Source organism: Saccopteryx leptura, chromosome 3 (assembly GCF_036850995.1).
Source record: "Saccopteryx leptura isolate mSacLep1 chromosome 3, mSacLep1_pri_phased_curated, whole genome shotgun sequence".
NCBI classification, from domain to species: domain Eukaryota; kingdom Metazoa; phylum Chordata; class Mammalia; order Chiroptera; family Emballonuridae; genus Saccopteryx; species Saccopteryx leptura.
In genome coordinates, this window is record NC_089505.1 from 34588564 (window position 1) to 34612149 (window position 23586).

At 36.3% G+C, this 23586-nt stretch overlaps 1 protein-coding gene across 4 annotated transcripts in view; it reads right to left on the reverse strand.

Moving 5' to 3' along the window:
- LAMA2 (laminin subunit alpha 2) overlaps window positions 1-23586 on the reverse strand; it is a 627903-nt gene that overhangs the window by 397080 nt on the left and 207237 nt on the right. The gene's annotated exons all lie outside the window — the stretch shown is intronic.

The window sequence follows — 23586 nt, forward strand, 5'->3', positions numbered from 1 at the left end:
CTACTAGTGAGACTTAAAAATAAACATTTGAAGGTTTAAAAGTGTGACCAAATGTCAGAATAAACGATCTATTATATAATATATATATCATAACATTTTTTCAGAGCAAGTCTCTAAATTCAGTTTATCCTTCAGATATTATTTCAAGAATGCACCATATGATCGAATTTGCTATACACTTAAATAGTATATATGTTGATATGTAAGATTTGATATGAGAATTTAGAATGTGAATGTTAAGGGACATAAAACATATATACTAATTTGTTTACTTTGTTTAATGTATAGCAAAGCTTGGGTTCCTCTATACATATCCTGGTCAAGGCCTTCTTTACGAGGCTGGAGCCCTTTTCTTCAGACTTTGTCTATTTAATAACATTTTAGTTATTTTTAGAAATGAAACAGAATTAGCACATAATCAGTTGCTTATTATATAAATCACACCAATGCCTGAGTGCACATTCCTAGAAGATTATTTTTACATCCTGCAACAAAGAGAATATATAATGCTTGCAGTATTCTTGCCTGAAATCTCTCTTTTCAAAAGTGTGCGCTTGCTCTTTGATTGTGCTGGTTTTACCTCTTCTTTCTACCTCGAAAGGTTGAAGTGCCTCAGGGCTCAGTTCTAGGATGGCTTCTCTTTTTTAGCTTCGTGTACTTCCTGGGTGATCTCTTGAAGTCTCATGGCTTTAAATTCTCAGTATTTTTCATGTGAAATCTAGAATACTATATGCCATCTATTCAAATCTCACCATAACGTCTAATACCCATTTTAAGCCTAACATGTTCAAAACTGAACTCCCGATTCTCTTGGGAAAAGCATGCTGTACCCACAGGCTCCCCCCAGCTCACTAATGGCAACTCAGTTCTTCTGGTTGCTCAAGCTAAGAGACATGGACTCATGCTTCACTCATTTCATGCTCTCGCACCTCAAGGAAACTCCATCAGCAAATTCTCCTGGCAGATCCAATCGGTCAGGAAAGCCTACTAGCTCAACTTATAACATATATCTTCTACATAGACACTTCCCACCACTTTTACTGCTGTCACTGTGGTCTAAGTCACTGTCTTTTATCTCCTGAAATACTGCAAAAGCCTCTTAAGTACTTTTTCACTTCCATCTCCCCCTCCTATGCTCTGAATCCAACCCAACATAGCTGTGGGGGTTGAGAGGATAAGAACAAGAAATGACTGGTAATGAATGTAGAGTTTCTTTCAGGATGTTGAAAATGTTCTAAAATAAGATTGTAAAGATGGCTGCACGCCTCCGTGAATATATATAACACATCTAAAAGGTACACTTTAAATTTTTGAAATGTTGTGGTATGTGAAGTATATCTTAAATGTAAAGTTGAGTTGTTGCTCTTTTTAAAAAGACTGTGAGGGTCTGAGACTTTAGATTTTATCTTATCTGCAACTAACAAGTTAGACTGGCACAGTTATATCAGTGTAGGCAGAATAGATGATACTGATCCAGCAGGGAGAAAGGACTTTGTTACTGACAGCACACAAGGCAGCATTAGCCTCAGTGTATTTGATGCTAGTCTCTGAGCCTCACTTTCCAGAGAGAGCGAGATGAGGACCAGCTGATAACCTGAATCTACAGGGTGTGTGACAAATGAGGATCACAGAGTGTACAGAATTCAAACCTTATATTCTGGGCAGTAAGCATAGTTGTCCCCTGCTCTGGAGGAGACACTATCTTTATCTTCCAAGGCTGTAAGCAGACCTGCTTCACAGGTAGACACTACTTTTTCTTTTCAATGTTGTTCCCTCTATAAAAAGCCTTGGATCAGTAGTCTGAAACAAAGATGATCAGTGCCTCTGGTTCCAAAATTTATAGGCAATTTGCCATGGTTTGTTATCTGAGTTTAGTCCTAAGCTTTGGATCTGGTCTACTAACCAAAAAAAACACCTATTTTTTCAAGAATAAAAACAAAACAATACATGAATTAGATGGCTCTAAGTTGCAATAACTTTAAATGGACATTTATATGCTGGTTTTATAATTTATGTTTACCTCATTTAATTCTCAGTGTTAGCAAGGTATTACTATATTCTTCATTTTTGCAGATAAGAAGACAGGCTAAGAGAGGCTACAGAACTTGCTTTCAAGCAAACAGGTAATAAGTAATAGAGCCTAAAATTCAAGTCCAGCAATAAAGGCATGTGGTGGAGCTATGTGAGGAGCCAGTGCATGCCAACCCAGGGGGTATACTCTACCAGACAGCTGCCCTCTACGGCTCCTGGACATCAAACCTGGACATCATTTGATCACAGCACAAGTTATATATATATTCATATAAGCACCATTTGGGAAAATCAGGTGGTAAACTTCATATATAATCCTGCCTCCCCATGTTCTGTATAGTGCTATAGGGCCTCCCAAAGATTTCCCAAGGTCTGAAGAATAGCATGCCGACGTGCTGGGCTATACTTTCCTGAGTCTTTCACTTTGGACCACATGTATGTATGAGGCTATGGTTGTGATTATGAGCATGTGTACACACTGAAGCGCCCCAGAACGAAAATCTGCTGCCTACGTGAAACCCAGAAGTCGACACTGGTGTTGTCTCAGGCAGGAACATCTGACAAACAAGGAATACAATCTGATACAAGAGTTTTTCCAAAGACAACATTATAAATATTGATTGCATAAATGTGCTTAGGGGAAAAAAAAAACATTTTCTTCAATAGTCTGTTAATCACTTATAAATGATCAGTTGTTACAATGAACGATTCAAATAGAATTAAGTCTAAAGCTTTCATAGAGCATTGAGCTACATACTAAATAGATATTAACTGGGTTAGGAAAGTCTAAGTACTGCATATTGTAAGTCTTAAGGAGAGACTAAAACATATAGTGATTTCTTTGCACATATTTTGAGGTTTGACAATAATTTTGCAAAAGTCATAATAATAAGTAATAATCACAAATTTGATTTTTTTATGCTGATTGAAGCAGTGAAACAACAAATAAGATACCTTTCTTTAATTGCAATGAAAGTAATTATATCAGGGTCGATTTGATATTTTATGTCATAAATCTTTAACAATAGTTCAATGCCTAGTAAATTGACTCTGGCTAATTTTAATTATATTTTCAAAATATATTATTTACAATTTGTTACCATCCTATAATTTCTTTGATCCACAGCCTTTCTTGTAATTTTCAGGATATATCTTCTTAAAACCAATTAATAATGATATGGGAAGGGTTAATCTAGAGTCCCACTAACAGGACAATTTTGTTTTTCAAAAGCATTCATTCAACCTCTGGATTGGAGGTTATTTTTTAGCACCTCTTTCCAGAACTACCAGCTTTTACATGAGGCTCTGCTAGTTCTAACGGGTGTAACATATGAGAACATCTCTGGAATAGCAGACACACCATTGAAAACACAGAGATGATATGACTAGATATAATTAGAATAAAGTTGTTAATCCATAGGGATGACTCATGCTAAATGTAAATACTCAAATTAAGTAAGAGTACATGGTAAACTACAGCATCGGGGGTTTGAAACAAAAATTGGAAGTATATTTGTAGGAAACTCTGAGGTCTTCAAAGAAATTAGGAATATTGTTTTATTAAATTGGTAAATCTCTCAATTAACAGCCTAGTAGACAAACTTCCCAAAACAAAACAAAAGAAAAAAAAAAACACAATAAAAAGGGTGATTCATTCATTTTTATAAGTGCTCTGTAAGTAATTATTTCTGAAAATGCATCCCAAGCCAACCATGGGTGCAGGACAATGGGGAAGGAGGTCTTTGTCTTCCACTCAGCTTTGGCCTCTAGACTAATATGCATTCCCACCACCATTCCCACACCACACAGCCTGTGCAGCTTCACTTCTGTTACTGTTAATCACTCCAGCATTCGGAAAGTCTCCTTGAGGAATCCAGCTGAAGGGGTATGCTGATTCATGTGGCTTAGAATAACCTTGCAATTCAGAAGCTATTTTTTTATTAAAGGCAATAAGGAGGTAACATGAGAAAACATGAGGTGAATTCGGAATTTTCCAGAGTGTTCACTGCTACAGTTTCCTCCAGTTGTGCCTTTGTTCAAAATCACAGCAAATGCAATAGCAAAAGACTGCACTAACTCTTGAGGATATTAAGTTCCTTAAAGTTTTCTCAACTTAATTGGAAGAGACATGCTGAAAAGCCTTAGAAAGATCACTAAACAGAGGATAAACAAGCCTTTAAACAAAATAGCTCTGGAGACAAAAAAAAATGAAGTCACCTGTGAAAGAAAGGTCTCACTTCTAAGGCCAGAAAAATCATATCTGAAATCCAGATATTTTATGGTATACTAATCATAATATAGTTAAGCAAACATTGTAAAACTATTAAACTTTTATTGATTTTTGAATCTGAAATCCCATAATATTTTTATTTACAAAATATACATTTTAGAAATTAGTATGATCCTTATGAAATCCTGGAAATCCAAAAATATATTAGTCCAGTCAAGCTAATTTTTTTGCATGATGATGACCCACGAAGCAAAGCTGATTGGTTTTATTTCACTTGAAGTTGACTTTTCTTTCTTTTAATGATAAATTTGTAAAACTTTACAAGTGGTTACATTATGGATTTTCACTAATTGTGTTCAGAAATCCCAAAACATTTAGAACTTAATTCTCAAACTTACCTTACTGTGTCATTGGTACCTCTCTTATATAGAGATTCTTAAGCATTGAAAGAAAGAGAAAGAATGTTTTTCTGTATAGTTAAATAAGTTGTGGTGGTTTTCAGAATGCAGCAAAATAATTTGTTGCAGCTTATGCACTAATTGGATGCATGTCTTTCACCCATGGAAAGTATGTGTGGATGCTGTGTACTTGTAAATTGTGTCAGAATCTACAAGTATAGCCTGACCAGGTGGTGGCATGGTGGATAAAGCGTTGGACTGGGATGTATAGGACCCAGGTTAGAGACCCCAATGTTGCCAGCTTGAGCGTGGGCTCATCTGGTTTGAGCAAGGCTCACCAGCTTGGACCCAAGGTCGCTGGCTCAAGCAAGGGGTTACTCGGTCTGCTGTAGTCCCCCCCCCACATCAAGGCACACATGAGACAGCAATCAATGAACAACTAAGGTGCCACAATAAAGAACTAATGCTTCTCTTCTCTCTCCCTTCCTATCTGTCTGTCCCTTTCTGTCTCTCTATCTGACTCTCTCTGTCTCTGTCACAAACAAACAAACAAACAAATAAAGGAATCTAGAAGTACTGTATAGCCTGGTCAGGCAGTGGTGCAGTGGTTAGCATCGACCTAGGATGCTGAAGACCCAGGTTCAAACTACCAAGGTTGCCAGCTTGAGGTCGGGCTCATTTGGCTTGAGCGTGGGCTCATCTAGCTTGAGCATGAATTCACCAGTTTGAGCATAGGGTTGCCGACTTGAGCAAGGGCTCACTGGCTCAATTAGAGTCCCTGGGTCAAGGCACACAATGAGAGAGCAATCAATGAACTAAAGTACCAAAACTATGAGTTGATGCTTCTCATCTCTCTCCCTTCCAGTCTGTCTGTCTCTTTCCCTCTCTCTGACTCTCACTTAAAAAAAAATGGCAAGTATCACAACAAAACTGAAGAGTAGGAAAAAAAATAATCCTTAAACTAATTCATTGAAAAAATTGAGCTTCTAAGAAGGTCCATCCAAGGTCCCACAAAAAAGGAAACACTAAACGGTTATGGAGACTAAGAGTAGTAGAACTGGGAATAAAACTCTGTTTCTATTTTTTACTTTAAATCCAATGCACTTCCTATTAGACCGTGTCTGTAAGATGAGCACTCTTCTCCATCCTGATGTCATGGAATACGTTAATGCTCCATTCAATGACTTCAGGGTACATTTCATACTTTCTTCATCTTAGCCTGCTATCACAATGCAATTTTCTGTATAATCAGATACTTGGCAGGGAGTCACATTGATGTTCTTTCACGGTTAAGGCAAGCAAATTTTAGTTATTGCTCTCCTTATCATTGTTCATGTCAATATTCCTTCTACATTATATGAAGGAAGTAAAGTGCACATGCTAATACAAGTGGATAGGCAACTTGAGGGTAAGTTCATGACTGTGTCTAAGCACATAGGCTATTGCATCAGCCTGGGTTCAAATCCTGACTCTGTCCCTTATAAGCTGTATAACCTTGGGCTAGGTAATATTGCCCAGCAGTTTCCTCATTTGTAAAATGAGAACAATAATAGTGTCCACTACAGGAGGTTATTGTGAAAGTTTGATGAGTTAAGAGATACAGAGCCCTTATAATAGCATCAGGCACACTGCAAGGGATCAATAAATGTTAGCTATTATTACTCAAAATGTAGGTTGGGAAAAATATGTTGGTTTTAAATACAGTTCACCTAACAAAGCACTTTTGTGTGGCAATAGGCTAGCTCTCCATTTGGTTAGCAGTACATATTCTATGTTAATCACATATCGATGGCTACACAGTAATAAAGATTATTGATGCTTAAGTCCCTGCAAAGTAATACAATCCTGAGGATTTCCTTGTGTATTTGACATTTGAGAGTGACATCAAGATAGGCACACTACGCATTCATCCCCAAGGCTCCTTCCGGGGTAAGTAGACTCACAAAATTGTGAGACTGAATCACATTATTTTAGTTCCTCAAAGACATATATATCATTATTGAGTAAAAATTTTAAGTTTTATAATCTTAGCTTTTATATATACATGATAGAAATAAATAAGTAATATTATCCTCTGTACTAATAATGCTTGAAAATCTTGTACTTTTTGCTATCTTAAGTCTTTACATAAGGACTATATTAAAATTTCTCTGTGAATTCATTGCCAAAAATATATTTGTCTTGGAAATTTGGAAACTCAACTTTGTCAGACAAGAAAACTACATAATTTAATATTTTCCTTTTTTGCCCCAATTGTCTGAAAATTCTGAATTAAGAGTTCAGCTATAATTACTAACTCATTACAGATGAGCAATAAATGTGCATATTTCTTTAATTTCTTTTTTGGTTGGTTGAATTTTCACTTATTTGTTGTCAGTTTAATGCGATGATTTTTAGGTACAGCATTTGACACTTTTCTTAGAAATAATTGGAGGTATAAAAGAGTATATCTCTTTAATAAAAATGGTAATAAATTTATTGATATAACATCTCTTTTTTTTATTCATCCAGTGTGACTGAGTACAGACCCTGCTAAGCATAGGAAAGAATGAAAAACTAGACAAGCTGCAAACCTTCAATTTCTTCAAGGCAACAGGAACACAAGAAAGAGTATATTTAAGAAAATTATTGGGTTTTCAGAATCCATGTGTGAAATGCATGCTATTAAATCATTCCTCTGAAACTGTTCGCTCATGCTTCTTTGAAAAACACCTTAACACCTTTTAATATGTGAATATAAAATGAAGCTCCTAATTTTTTAAAAAAAGATATAAAAAATGTACAACTAGCTACATGAAAAACCCTTTACATTAATAGCTTTAATTTTACACATATCCCCAAAACATGAAAAAATTTTTGTGAATATTTAGATGTGTTAAGAACCTTCAGTACATTTCTTTAACTCAATATTATAAAATTTTATCTTCAAAGGTGAATAATTTTGAAGGAAAAAGGGAAAAAAATCATTTGGAATCAAGACTTGTGAAAAAGTCAACAACATAAAAACAATGAAATCCAGGAAATTCCAAAACATTTTTAACATTTCACTCATGATATTGCATGTAGGACTCTTATCCTTGCCACTATAGTAGCGTGAACTTAAAGATATTGACTTGATGTGTGAATTCCAAAGTACTGCTTAAAAATTCAAGTTACTTTGCAAATAGTACAAGCAATGCTGCAGAAGCCCAGAAGGAAGTGTTCCCTGGTTTCTTCTATAATGTCTTTAGCCAGCTTCATCCCTTCCTTCTCCTTCCACTCACACAGCAACTTTTTCAAAGACAAAGTTCAGTCACAGCTCTCAAAAACTTTGTACAAATCACCAAACTGCAAATCACATAAATAAAAGTCCTACAAGGTCAGGAAAAGACATTTTTAGCTGCATTCTAAATACACAGACATAAGTGGTAACAGCTGTCATTTATTGAATCGTCACCTTAAGCCAGGTATTTTATATCGATCATCTCATTTCATATGATGTATTTAAACCTTTACATTTTGAAATAAGAAAATTGGACTTCAAAGAGGCGTCCAAAGTTACATAGCTATGACTGCTAGACCAAGGTCCCACACCAAGCCTGATTTCAAAGGCCCATGGGTTCAACAACGCCACCTGTTACCCATTCAAAACTCTTCAGAGATCTCAACGACTTCTGCCATGGGAAAAGCTTGCAGGAGAGAAAATAGACTGACAGGACTTTGTATTAAACATGCTTTGTGTTTCCTCAGGAATTTCAGAGGCTGTTACACTCACTTAACCATGTCTCTTTGAAATGAATAAACAGCAGCTGGGAAAAATACATGTCTTACAGAAGTATTCTATAGGCATAAGACAAAAAAAAAAATCTCAGTTCCAGATGTTAACATAAAATTATCCAGATGCTACAAAATGATTATCCAGAACACCAGAGGCAAAAGAAAACCAAACTGGAAATTAATTTCAAAAGAGAAATCAAAGTGGAGACACCAATTTGGTTTTGTGCTAAGTTACAGGAGACTGGTTATTTCTCAGCTTTTTAGAAAATACTCTCTTAAATAATGAAACAGGGTTGAGCAATTATCTCCTGACTTGCACTGTCTAAAGGTCCATATATTTTGGGATCCATGTAGCATTTCGCTTATGTGTTATTTTGAATGGAAAAGAATATAGATCTATTAGGTACCCCCAAAAATGTGATACACACAATAATTATTGTCATACAATTATATTTTTCCAATTAATATTCTTATGTGAATGTTTTAATTTGAACCCAGAATACTTGATAAGCTGTTTGTCCTTGATTTTTCTATGAGGCTGGTATAGCTATAGCACATACTTCAATGACACATGCAAATACTACCAAATTCTAAGGTGATCCATTTCTGTCACAAATTTGAAAGCTAGTTGTTCATTGATAAGGATAGTCAAATGAGTCAAGTCCCAGGCAAGAGTGATCTGATTTGCCTGTTGGCATGGAAGACCTTACACACACATGTATGAGATGTAAACTGAGGAGTGGGGAATGCAAAAAAGAGTAACTCCTGGTCCCCTCCCTCATGGAATTCAATAGCCTTTAGCAATGCCCTGTGAACAGTAGCATCTTTCAAGTATGTAATATTCTATGAAAAGACAGTGGGAAAGATTTTATGTTAAAAGACTGCAAATAAAATATAGAAATACTTTCAAAGGCAAATACAGAAAATATCTTTAATACAATCTTTGTTCTTGTTATCTGATTAAAAAACAAACAAACAAATGGTGTTTGTGTCTCTATCTCTAGAAACATCATCCTTTTGTAGTTTTCCTTTAGGGAACTGTAGGAGCTGTAATCATTTCATTGGGAACTAACAAAAATATCATTACGTTTTGAGTATTTGGTTGTTCCTTAACCTTCCAGTCTCTAATAGGATCACTTGTTTACTTCTCTTTCTGCAGCTGTGAGCTCTGGACAGAGTCATGGTGACGTTATTTTTCAAAATAACCCCAAATCCTCATTCAAGAACAGAATATCAAAGTATTGTTTGGTTTGGCATATATTATATTTTACTGATTGCTCTTGACCTAGTTATTTTATGTCTTTCAACCTGGACTTGAATTTACCCTTATGCTTTACAGGATCACTTTTATATATATACTTTGTACAGACAAACATACATATGAATATCCTACCTGTAATTATTTGATCTGCTTCTAGTTCTGGAGTCTCATGCTTGGAGATAACTGTTTATTATTTTAAAATAACTAAGCCCTGGCTGGTTAGCTCAGCGGTAGATCATTGGCCCAGATTGTGGAAGTCCCGGGTTCAATTCTGGGCCAGGGCACACAGGAGAAGCACCCATCTGCTTCTCCACCCTTCCCCCTCTCCTTTCTCTCATCTCTCTCTTCCTCATTTGCAACAAAGGCTCCACTGGAGTAAAGTTGGCCCAGGGCACTGAAAATGGCCCCATGGCCTTTGCCTCAGGCGCTAGAATGGCTCTGACTACAGCAGAGCAACGTCCCAGAGGGGCTGAGCATTGCCTCCTGGTGGGCATGCCGGGTGGATCCCGGTTAGGTGCATGCGGTAGTCTGTCTTTTTGCATCCCCCCTCTCCCCCCTGCCTCCACTTCTCACTTCAGAAAAATACAAAAAAATAATAATAATAATAATAACAAAAAGTAAAATGACTTTTAGTTTCATCAGAAGCCCTGATATCAGCTCCTCTTCACATTCTACCATTGTTTCCTCTTTTGCTAAAAATCTATTTGGCTGAAAAATTGCCTGGGCTATTCTCAGAAAGAATAGTTAGACACAATTGTGCTATTTCTATGGAGATAGGCATAAAATGCGCTGAACCATCTCTTCTCTCAACCTTAATGCAGGGCCTTATTCGGGGCAGGGCTGAGCGTGACTCACATCCTAAAGTCCCCTCCTTGGGGTACCTCTGAGACCCTAGTGAGCCTTGGCAAATTTTAGCACAATGGTTCTTTGGGTAAGAAGATAAGTATATATAAACACATTGTGTTGCCAAGATACCAGTTCCCCCAAATTAGGACATTTTGCTCCTGTCCTAATAATTTCAGCTTCCTGAGAACATCACTTGCAATTCTTAGTCCAAGTTTAAATACTGCAGTCACAGAGAGGTGTTCTTGTTTATTTGTTTGTCTGCCTACATTTAACTTAGTCCATGTAAATATATAGTTTAGCTCTGTTAGCAAGCAACAAAGGCTTAACAGAACTAACCAGCATAGTAGAGACCGTGTCATAGCACTCAGACATCACAATGGAAGTGCTGACAAAGTGGGTAGCTTTACTTTTGGCTTCTTTCTCTAGAGTTCACCTGTCAATGGAAAGACTGATTAAAAAAAAACAACTATAAAAAGCAATGGGCTAAAACATGCCAACTTTTGCAAAAGGTCCTTCATGCTAAAGAGTAAACTTCACATTATGTGAGTCTTCTTGGAAAAAAATTAAAAACAGAATAAATTTTTATAAACTAAAGCAAAAAAGAATCTTTCCTTCTTTATGCTGATAAACATCCTTATTATTTTCTTTTAACCAGCACTTAATCATAGGAGTATACAGGAAAAGAATTGTTTCCCTAAAATCTGTTTCTGTGAAATGTTTCTGGCAGGCTGGTTTTAGAATTTTTTTTCCTAAGTGTAAGATTAAAATTGAATTTTCTCATCCTATAACTGTTTTCTAACTCAATACAAACAGACTCCCTACTCAATTTATTCAGATATTCAGTAGCTGAAGTAATCATAGTGAATTCAAGCAATTTCTATGAGACAAGCTATCTTCCATCACTTCCTCCTAAATTTAATTTCTGTGTGGTAACCACGCAGTTCCCAAGACAGGTCACTACCATATTCTCTCTCTCTCTCTCTCTCTGTCTCTCTCTGTCTCTCTCTCTCTCTCTCTCTGTAACAAACACTTTTATTTATTTATTTTTACAAACTTCCAGTTTTTGTTTTGTTTTGTTTTTTTACAGAGACAGAGAGAGGGATAGATAGGGATAGACAGACAGGAACGGAGAGAGATGAGAAACATCAGTCATCAGTTTCTCATTGTGGCACTTTAGTTCCTCACCGATTGCTTTCTCATATGTGCCTTGACCGTGGGGTTACAGCAAACTGAATAACCCCTTGCTTAAGCCAGCGACCTCGGAGTCTCAAACCTGGGTCCTCCGCATCCCAGTCCGATGCTCTATCCACTGCGCCACTGCCTGGTCAGGCTGTAACCAACACTTTTCTATGCTACAAATGCCTTTACCACCTTGTCCAAAATTCCAAAGTGTTTTCCCTAATTTATTTAATCTCTTATTCCCCCAAAACATAATCTCCTTTATTCTCTGAATCTAAGACAGTATTTGTCACCTACGTGATGATCAGATTTGTAAATGGAAAAATATGACCAATGTTGAGGTCTACTCCCAGCTATATAAACCCATAAAATGTAGCTATATCAAATCAATCGGTAGTTGAACTAAGAGTGTATCCTAGCCATATTTCTTATATCCTAACTTCTGGGGAATGCATTTACTTAGTTGTGATTAATGTGCAAGTTGCTCTCCCGCAGCTAATTCAACACAAAAGTTTATCTCATTATAAGACAAATGGTTGCAACATAAAAAATTGTAAGAAGAAAGAGCACAATGTTTTTCATTCACCGATAAAAAGAACAAATGTAGAGATAAGAAGGAAAGCAAAATAAGATCATTCCTACTTTTTTTCTTCAAAAAGCATCAAAGAAGTTTTTTTTTTTTCCTTAACACAGTCTTTAAGAATTTTCACCAATTGTCTTTCAATAAGATAATTAACCCTAAAAGGGATAGTGTATAACTGCTATAAATTGGATGTCCAGTTTAAAAATATTTGCAATGCCTCTAAGAAGGTGGCAGCTGTCACTTCCAATACAGTACATCTCCCCGTGATTTTGCTGCACAAACAAGAGTAGTGGAATTTGCTTATGTAGAAATAGACACACACATGCTTTACATTCTGTGGGCCAAAGAAACACCATTCCCAAAGTGACTGCTACTAATCTACACACCTTCAACTTCCAGATGACCGCAACGCCTGATTACTCACATGAAAAAGCTTTCTGCTATTTTTCCCCTCACCAAAAATTAGAAACAAATGCAATATGACTCATTTTTTAGCTTAATATTCATCAGCTTACTAACACAATAAAGAAAGACCTTCACAAAATAACTAGCATAAATTATTATAAATTATTGTTTCAATGAAGGGACTTTATTTCCCTTTAATAGTTTTGTTAAAAGAATGTGTAATGTGAGGTTATGTTCCAAACAGTTGAAATTTCTGCAAGTGTTTCTAGTCATGCTTTGGCATATATTAATCTAAACCTTAAGAAACTGCATTTTGATTAACTAAAAATAGTCAAATATTAGCAATTTCATATAGTTCAACCTAATAGTAGGCTTAATTTTAGAAGGCACTTATCTGTTGAATAAGAAAATAAACAATTCTTATTACTGAATAAAGCTGAAGAAAAAATTTACACAAGGGGAATGCAATTTTCTAACCTGTAATCTTGCCAGGGTTGCCATTCTCCTTTGCAGAATGAGTATCATAGGATTTTACCACCCATGATTAGAATTTAAATTGTATGTCTTATGTGAGTCTCAGGTAGTGGGATCCAGCCAAGTCATTCATATACGTATTTCCAATGAAAATATTTGGCTGCAGTTGATCTGCCACAGTGCAAAATAATATACATCCTCAGGCCAGAATGCTTTGCAGTCAGTTTTTCTTAAGTTTTCATTTCATAGCAGGGAACCTAGTAAAGCAGCTCCTGATATCTTTTTAAGTTTGCTTGTAAAATGTAATCATAATCATTCTACTCCTGGGTTACTTGTCTCAAGGACTTTTGATGATAGCTCTAGTGTTTAAAGAGTTTCCCTAAGGATCAGAAGCTTATTTTAATAGCTTCAAAATCCTTTGTTGTATTTTCAAGTATACTTCTGCAATAAAGATACTAGTACATTATCTTTCCTGTGTGAAACTGATTAACTGACACCCTCAGGATTTCCCCAGTAGAGTTGGTGGGTGGCACTTAATTATCCACACAGTGTCACACAGCCCTTGTGAGCAATGGTAAATACACATTTAAGAGAAGTTGAATTGGACCTTAGGGATTCAGTTTATGAAGTGAAATGATTATGAGATTTGCTACTAGAAGATTTGAACTGGACCTGGACCAGAGATTACTTTTGAACATTTAGCACTATGTAACTACAGACAAATTATTTAATCTCAGTCTATAAAATGAGAAGCATAAATGTTTTTCTCCAAGACTTTGGTAACAATAAAATAAAAGAATGTAGAACAGAAGATTTGTAATTATTTCACAAAGCACCATACATAAAATGGGCTATTGCCAAAATTATTGATAATAATAACGGTTAATTTACTAGTCCTTTTCATTTCCATGAGATTTGCATCTTAACTGAAAGGCTTAGTCCCTACTTTGGTGATACAGGAAAAAAAAACAAAACAATAAGACAAAATCAAATCTAGCATGACCTGGCATTCCATCATGAGACGTTTGGATGTTTGCTCACTATTTCGGACTTAATTTTAAAAGTCACAAGATGAATTTCAATGGTCTCAAATGTTTCTTATAATATCCAGTGTGTTTATAGTTCTTTATTTTTCTTTCTGTATACAACAAATATAATTTATGCTTCATAATTTTTTAATCTCAGTATGCTTTAGATTTGAGACCCATGGAATACTGAAGTTGCCGGTTCAAAACTCCGGGCTTGCCAAGTCAAGGCACATACGAGAAGCAACTACTGTGAGTTGATACTTCTTGCTCCTCTCTCCCTACCCACCCCTCTCTCTCTTCCTCTCTCTCCTCTCTCTAAAATCAGATTTAAGACTCAAATAACTGAAAATTTATAATTCCCAGTTAAGCAAACTTTAGCACATATTTTCTCTATGACAAATTACAGTGAGTATAAAAAGTGGAACTTGGCTAACCCAGATTTCTTGAGAGTCTTCTATAAGGTGCTAGCATAACTAAACGCTTTTGTTCCTGTCTCTACAATATTATACAGAAGAAAGACGATTTTGTATGGACAAGCTAAAGAATAATATTAAATCTTGTTTCATCTTTTGCAGATTTCCTTACAGAATCATTCTTTTAGTACCAAATCCAAGTGGAGTAGTATATGAAAATATAATGCTCTACATACAAGAAACAACCAACCTAAAAAATAAAAACTAAAATTTATTCAAATCAAAACTGACAAAGTATTGAAGAAATGTCTAAAATACTAACAGATTATATTTAAGAGCTGGCCCTGGATGGTCAGCTCAGCTGTAGAGCATCAGCCAAGAGTGTGAAATTCTCGGGTTCAATTCCTGATCCACGCACACAGAAGAAGCGACTATCTACTTCTCTATCACTTGCCCTCCTCCTTTCTCTCTCTCTCTCTCTCTCTCTCTCTCTCTTTCTCTCTCGCCCTCTCTTCTCCTTCCACAGCCATGGCTTAAGTGGTTCGAGCAAACTTGACCCCAGGCATTGAGGATGGCTCCGTGCCCTCTCCTCAGGAGCTAAAATAGCTTGGATGCCTAGCAACAGAGCAACAGGCCCGATGAGCAGAGCATCACTTGATAGGGGGCTTGCCGTGAGGATCCCAGTCAGGTGGGGCACACATGGGAGTCTGTCTCTGCCTCCCTGCTTCTCAATAAAAATAAAAAGAGTACAAGAGGCTATCCTTTCTGACAATAAGATAGATGATGTCAATTCAGTCCAGATAGAATTTTACTTATTTAGTTATTTAACAATAAAGGAAACAATTTTGACCCTGTCCTTGTGGCTCAGTGGATAGAGCATCATCTCGGTACACTGAGGTTGCGGATTCCATCTTAGGTCAAGGCACATATGAGAAGCAATTAATAAGTATACAACTAAATAGAACAACAGGTTGATGCATCTCTCTCTCTCTCTTCCTTCTTTTCTCTCTCTCCAATCAATGAAAAACAATTTTTAAAGTAATGGTTTAAAAGAATAATCATGAGCAAAAGTAAAAGAAAAACACAAATTTTTAACTTTTGATGAAATGAAAATATAATTACTTGGCCCTTTATTTAATATTTTAGTAAAACTGTAAAATGATAAATTTCTGTATCTCACCCAAATATATCTGATATAACAACTATCTATAGTTCAAAAAAATATCTTAGAAATCATTTAAAACCTTGTTTACTATAATCTCTCTAATAATGTGCATAAAATGGGTAACTACTTTTAATATATATTATTGTTATTATTTGCCAATTTTAAAGGCTTCAGAAAAGAATTACTGTATGTGGGAATTTTAGGATGTTATTTTAAAAAATAATTATGTTATTATAATGGATCTCAAGTCTATCTATATGGCATTGTGTTTCTTTTCTTATAGAAATGTACAAAGAATGAGAGAATCCCTATATATGGAGGGCTTTTGGCGGGGCATTAGATTCTATAGTCAAAAACTAGACCGTGCATATAATGCTTGTTCTGGAGTTATAAGTACACTTGGGCTACACAGCAAGGGTTCTGTTAACTATTTATAAAAGTAACCCACTGTTATGGACTGCATGTTTGTGTCACCCAAAATTTATATATTGACACCCTAATGCAATGATTTTTGGAGATGAGACTTTTGAAGGGTAGTTAGGTCATAAGGATGTGGTCCTCATCATGGGATTAATGCATTTATAAAAAGAGACACTAAAAGTTTCTCTCTCTGCCTCTCCACCATTGAAGAAATCAGGTCCTGATCATAATGTCATCTTAAACTTGGTCTTCTTAGTTCCAGAACTGTGACAAAAGAATGTTTGCTTTTCAGCCATCCAGTCTATGATATTTTTGCAATAGCACCTCAAACTGACTATGACATACATGTAGAATCAATGGATTGAACCCTTAAGATAGTCCTGGTGAAAAACCTTATTTTACTCAATTTGTCACTTGCCTATTTAATATGAGGTGGCCCCTAGAACATTTATTCCCTAGGCATGCCTGGAAAGAAGTTATATTCAACAGCTAACTCCATTTTATATGCAAGTTAAAATAAAAAATAAAAACATATTCTAAAATCCTCTTTAAATAGTTTCTGTTAGATCTCCTACAATGTGATTCTTATTAAAATCAAACCAGATATGTGTTTTGAGGATTTTTCTCTTGACTATATCCTATACCATCTTCTTCATGTGCTTAAACCATAGTATATGTTCAGTATTCAACCATTTCCTACAGTGAAATTTTAGAGGAAAAATTTGTTGCCCTGGCCAGTTTGCTCAGTGGTAAAGCGTCAGCCAACATCACAGGTTTGATTCCCAGTCAGGGCACACAGGAGAAGTGCCCTCCTGCTTTTCCACCCTGCCTCTTGCTTCTCTCTCCCTTTTTGTCTCTCTCTTCCCCACCTGCAGCCATGGCTCAATTGGAGCAATTTGGCCCTGGGAGCTGAGAATGGCTCCATGGTCTCTGTCTCAGGTGCTAAGAAAAGCTTGATTGCTGAACAATGGAACAATGCTCTAGATGGGCAGAGCATTGTCCCTTAGTGGGCTTGCCAGGTGACTTGTGGTCAAGGTGCATGTGGGAGTCTGTCTCTGCCTCCCCTCCTCTCACTGAATAAAAAGGAAGGAAGGAAGGAAGGAAGGAAGGAAGGAAGGAAGGAAGGAAGGAAGGAAGGGAGGGAGGGAGGGAGGGAGGGAGGGAGGGAAGGAGGGAGGGAGGGAGGGAGGGAAGAATTTAAAAAGTGCTTTAAAAGTTATACATATAGTGTAAGTACCTTAAATTAGAACTCCCATATAATTGATGAAATTACAAGAAAACATAATTGAGAAGTAAGAATGAGATTTTAAAAAAATTTTAAAGACAAAAAAGAAAAAAAGAATTCTGAAAAGTATATAACACAATTGGCACTCATTTAATTCTAAAATCAAAAATTATATCTGTATATCTATAGCTATATTTATTTATCTACCGACCTACATATAACAATGTAAAAGAAATACAAATCATTTAGCAGAATAAAGATTGAGAAACAAAAAAATATAAATATACCAAGGTAAAACTCTTAAAACTAGAAAAAGAAGATCATTGGAAAGATAAAAATAAGCCAGATAAATATTAATAAGATAAGAAAGTAAAAACTTTAACAAGTATATTAAAAAAAATAATTTGCCCATCAAAAAGAAAAATAAACGTAAATGATTTTTTTTAACCTAAAACACTAAACAGTTAATTTCCAATAATCTTAAAACAAAACAAAACTGGGCAGCAGCTGACCAGAGGCCTGCGCAAGCTTATGCAGAGAGGGGTACAGCCCACGGGGAGTGGGGACCCCTGAGCTTGTGGGACCCAGCAGATTTCCCAGAAAATCCCAGACACGAAGATAACTGTTGTTCTTTCCTGTGCTTTTCTGGTGCTCAGAGTACACACTGGATTCAAACCACAGCTCCAAAAATTACTAGTTGTTAAACTCTGGGCAACTAGTTGTTACTCTCTGCACAACGTTTCCCTTAACGGTAAAATGAGAGAAGTATTAGCAAATATGAGTTTATACTTGTAAACTCTTCAAGTAGTACCTGCCATAAAACAGATGTCCGATGAATGTTAGCTATGATTGCTACGATCCCAGCCGAACCCATACCAGCACTTGAGACTCATCTGTTCCCTCTAGCCCTTTAAACTATAGAAAGCCCATGGCTTTTGGTTTTGCTTATTTCTTCAGTCCTGTTAGGTCAGCCCAGTCTCCCATAGGGTTGACCCCAAAAACACCGTGGCATGGCTCTGTGACTTCATGTTCCCCAAATCTCAATTCAGGCAAAGCCAGTTTGGTCATCTTGCAATAAGAGAAAATTTAAGCCAATGCTAGCTACTGAACTAGAGAATTTGCTATCCTTTTCTATAGGTTATAAGGAGGCATTGTCCTGAATGAACTAACTTGATCTTCATTATAGTCATGTGAACTGGCTTGGGCATGTGTTGGATAGGTTAGTCATCCATCCAAGCCATATGGTTGATCAGTGGCAGAGCTATATTTGAACAGCCTACAAGACAGCAGGCTGTGCCTCTGTGCCTTCTACTGCAACTTTACACTCTGTACCCAGCTCAGCAGACACTTACCCCTTTGTTCCATTTCAGTAGGTTTGGGTAGATCCTATGCCACAAAACTGAGATAACCAGGTCTTACCTATTGGTGTTATCTCAAGATTCCATTCCCCTTTAGTTTCTCTGACGTGCATGATTTTCAGCAATGCTGTATTAATTTAACAAGAACTTACTGATATTTTCTTGGCACAATATTGTTGAAGGGACTCTATAAACTGATCAACAGAAAGGGATACATGCTTCTTAATTTTATCATTTTATTATAATGGTGTATTTTCAAGTACAAATAGATAAAACGAATCATGGATTTTCTATGTGTATAATTCCAAAACATATCTAGTGCTGTATATATTTTAACTGGAGTTGAAACATTGCTTTTAGAGGATGTCATGTAAACCTCATTGTAATGAGGCACTTTGTGCTTTATTAACTGGCCCCATGGTGGTCAACGCAAGAATTATTTTTAAAGAAAGAATGTCTGAAACCCCAAGCAATTATTTCTTTTAATCTCTTTTCAAAGTGGATACAAATTAGTGATGCCCTGCTGCTTCACTGTAAAGCTACAACTCCTGGGGCAATGGAGAGAGACTAGTTTCTCATTTCCATTCCCACATTGCCACATAAACTCATATATGCCATCATGCTATGCCCTTGACAATGTTACACCAAAGAAGGATCTGAGAAACATTTCTCAATACAGTGGGGGCCTTGTTTCTTCATTCTCCAGGATTTGCAATACAAAGAATCACCATAATGTCAGGTGATTAAAAAAAAAAGAAGAAAAATATTCTGTCTGTATATATAAAATTCTCTCAAAAAGGAAATCAAAATAATATCAAAGGTCTATGTAAATTTTACAGAAAAAAAAGAGTGTCTTCAAAAATTAATGATGGTTTATCCAGGGAATTGTATAGGAGACTGCCATGTTGCAGAAGCAGAATCAAAGTTGAACTTAAGTTCCATTTGAGTGGTGGTCAAAGAGAATGGGAGGGATTGCGGTAAGAAGGAGAGGAAATCATATGTAAATAACTTAAAGGTGTCTGCATGAGGAAATTACTGCAAAAATTACTACGGTAGCCATGAATATTTAGTGAGCAGGCTAGTGACAATCCAGAGAAATGGAAAGGAATAATTCTAGTCACAGAAAGCGGAGAACCTCATATATGAAAATCAAAAATACATTTATTAAAATTTTAATTCTAGGATCCAAAAGCAGTGCCACTAACACAGTCCATCCTTGTTAATTTTATTAGAATGATTTTCCTTTCCTAGACACTTCTTTATACCACTTCATAACAGTTAAAACTCAAAGCTTATTTATTCCACTGAACCCACACAGAGATTCAATGCACCAAAATTAATCATGTTTCTTAGCAGATATATGTTAGTCTCTATCTTCAGTTGTAAGTAGTTAGAATGACTGATACACTTTCTCTAAATAACTGATGATCTGTTCTCTAAAGTTTGGGAAGGCTGAACAATAAGTTGAGAGTAGAGATATAAAAATCACCAGGAGTACTTGTTTCAAATATACATACAGCTTCCTTAGCCTTCCTAAATCTTCCCTGGCCCCAGAAATAGCTATCTTTCAAATGTCCCGTGTGATTTCTAAGTAAAACCAAGTTTGGGCGGAACCATTGTTGTAAGTAGAGTTCCCAGTGGTGCCCCCAAATGCAGCTCTTGTTAGCAGTTCTCAGTAGCATCTTGGGGCAACTGCTTTCCCCAGAGGCAGCAAATGGGCTGACAGCAGCCCTGGATGGCGTTGGCTCCCTGCAGCTCTACTGGAGAGGGATGTCTATGTAGCTGTTCCCACCAAAGCTGTTTCTTTGGCTGGCCTCAAGTGATGGTGGCCTCCCTGAGGTCAGCTGCTTCATACCCTGTAATTCCTATTTGGGAGCTCAATGAAGCAGGCAAAGCAGGGTCCCTGCTGATCCCTCTCTTGGCAGTGATGATACAAAATTGCCTTTCTGAAACAAGCCTATTTGAAGGCTTCAGCTCAAATCCTCCTTCTGTTTACTGGTTGGATAACAACATATTGGTAATATATTTTCCCTGTATTGTTCTCTAATTTCTTTGCCAGACAGGAACTGAGACTGCGAGGGAACATTTCCTTTTCCTTTGAGTGCATGCCCAGAATGCTGGACTTCAGGGTTAGTATTTCTTTGTAGTAGATGAACTTAGTTATTTAGGGGCTAGAGTAGTGTCCTAACGTACCTTATGGCAAATGTACACAATGAACATTTATTGATCTCTCACAGGCCATGTGGGTTGAAGGGCAGAGAAGGTACCAAGTCAGAGAGTGGAGGGAAAAGAGTGGAGAGCTGAGGGTGGGGGGTGCAACAAATAAAGCTGAAGAAATAAGCAGAGGTGATGTTGTGTGATTCAAGATGGCAGAAGGTAAAGCTAAAGTCTCTAATAATAATCTGAATAATTTAAAGTATTTTAGAATGTTCTCCAAAATTCTCCAGACAAGTGACAAGGTAATAAAACATATAATCACTGGACTTGATATTAGTCATAGAAGACTATTTTCTATTACCTATAACATAAACATTATTGCTAAATTAGTTTATTATAACTGAGACATGTTTAATTCATAATGCTTTGCTTCATGGGTGAACCTGGAAAAGTATTCTACTATGGTTTGACCAGTGCTGGTGCAGTGGATAGAGCATCAACATGGGCTGCTGAGGACCAAAGTTTGAAACCCTCAGGTCACTGGCTTACGAGCAAGCTCACCAACTTAAGCCTGGGAACATAGACATGACTCCTTGGTCGCTGGCTTGAGCACCTCCACCCCAGTCAAGGCACATATGAGAAGCAATCAATGAACAACTAAAGCTACACAACTATGAGTTGATGCTTCTCATCTCTCCCTTCCTGTCTGTCTGTCCCTGTCTGTATCCCTCCTCTTTCTCTCCCTCTCTCTCTCTCTCTTGCCTGCTAAAACAGTTTAGATAGATAGATGATAGATATATAGATGATAGATACATAGATACATAGATAGAGAGATTCTATGTTTATTTCTCTTATTCTTTGACTTAAATTTATATTTAAAGGGCATTGTGAATGATCATTTAATGTTTAATCAAAAATAAATATTTCAAATCATGAGTATTTAGATACTGCTGTGCAAAATAAATATCTATCTAAAAGCACTGTAAGACTTATAAACTAACAGGAAGAGAATAGATAAGAGATTTGCATATAAAAACAAATATGAGTAATGCAATTAGAAAGCTGTTTCATTTCTGTGGTATTCTTTCCCTAAACCCAGAACCAGGACCAGAATCTAGTCTAATCTTATGTACATTCTTCTATATCCTGAAATCACAGAATTAGGACTCTTTCTACTTATACTAGATTCAGCACGTCTATGGTTCCTCTAAACCATTTTTGAGTATAGCAATTACCAACTTTTAAAAACCAACTTTCAGTCTTTACTATAGTATGAAAGGAACATTAACTTGGGAGTCAGGGGAACTGGATTCTTATCTCAGCTTTACTACCTGCTGAGCTGGGTGTCTTGGTACACCCACTTCTCTGGAGCTGTTAATTTCACAAAATTACATGCTTTACAGCATAAGCTATCCATATATAAAATGGAGCAGATATCTTCTGCATTTAATTATTATTTTTAAATACTATCATTCTACTTCAAATATTTTAAGTTATTTTCTGTTTCTCACCTTACTTACTTTTCCATGATAGAGAAACAGACTCAAAAGAACATGTCACAGAAAAAGTTGAATAAGTTGTTCTTCATAGTCACTATCAATGAATATTTTTGGTGAAAGTCTAGGAGTGAAAACAATATAGCCAGCTACACAAACAATAACACATCAGTTTACTCCATGTTGACAGGTTAGCATGGTTAAAGGACAGAGAACCACCACCGATGTAGAAACAGAATGATTTGGGGATGTGCATGTGATATGTACATTACATGTCTATCTTATTTTATATTGTTCAATCAATTCCTGAGTTGGACCTTTTTTTAAGGTAAAGCATAGTTTTAGAAATATTAGATAATTATTAATCCTGAGTGAACACTAGATCCAGTAGTAAAAGAATAAAAATTCAACTCAAATATATTCTCTCTACACTCCTTACCTACTCCCATCTCCTCAGGCCAGTGTGGATAGACTGGGATGGCTTTGGGCACAGAGCAGGCTGAGCAGCTATTTGACTCACTGCATTTAACTTCTTGTCATTTGGCAGATTGAGATCTCAGCTGAGAACACCATTTGGAAAATTTTTCCCCCAAAAGTGATATTTTTGAACATGGAATTTAAAATATAGTGAAGCACCAGTATATATTCATAGAATAATAGTGGCAAAAGACAGTGTGATAGATTTGTGTCAAAAATCTAACTTTCCCCCAGAAGTGTTTAAATAGATAATTCTAAATTGACGGAGGTGGGCATGATAGAATATGAATATGGGTTTTCTGAAAATGTAACTATACAAATGAAACTAGCTTCTGGTACATGGATAATTGAAGAGAGACTATCAGACATGGCTATAAACAGAGAAGTATAAATATATAAGCAGATAGGAAAAAGGAGCTTGGCCATATATACTGAAGAGAGACATATTAGAGAAATATAATTAAAGTCCAAGAGACTCTCCGGCTAAGATTTGGGTATTTGAAAGGAAACTGGAAACTAATAATAATTATAGTAAAAAACTACACTCTAGTTATTATTATCATTATTTCAGCAACAACAACAACAAAAATAGTTACCACAAAGCATTTAGTGTATATGTTAGCACTGGTCTAATGCTTTCAATATAATAATTTATCTTTTGACAATCATATGAAGCAAGAACTA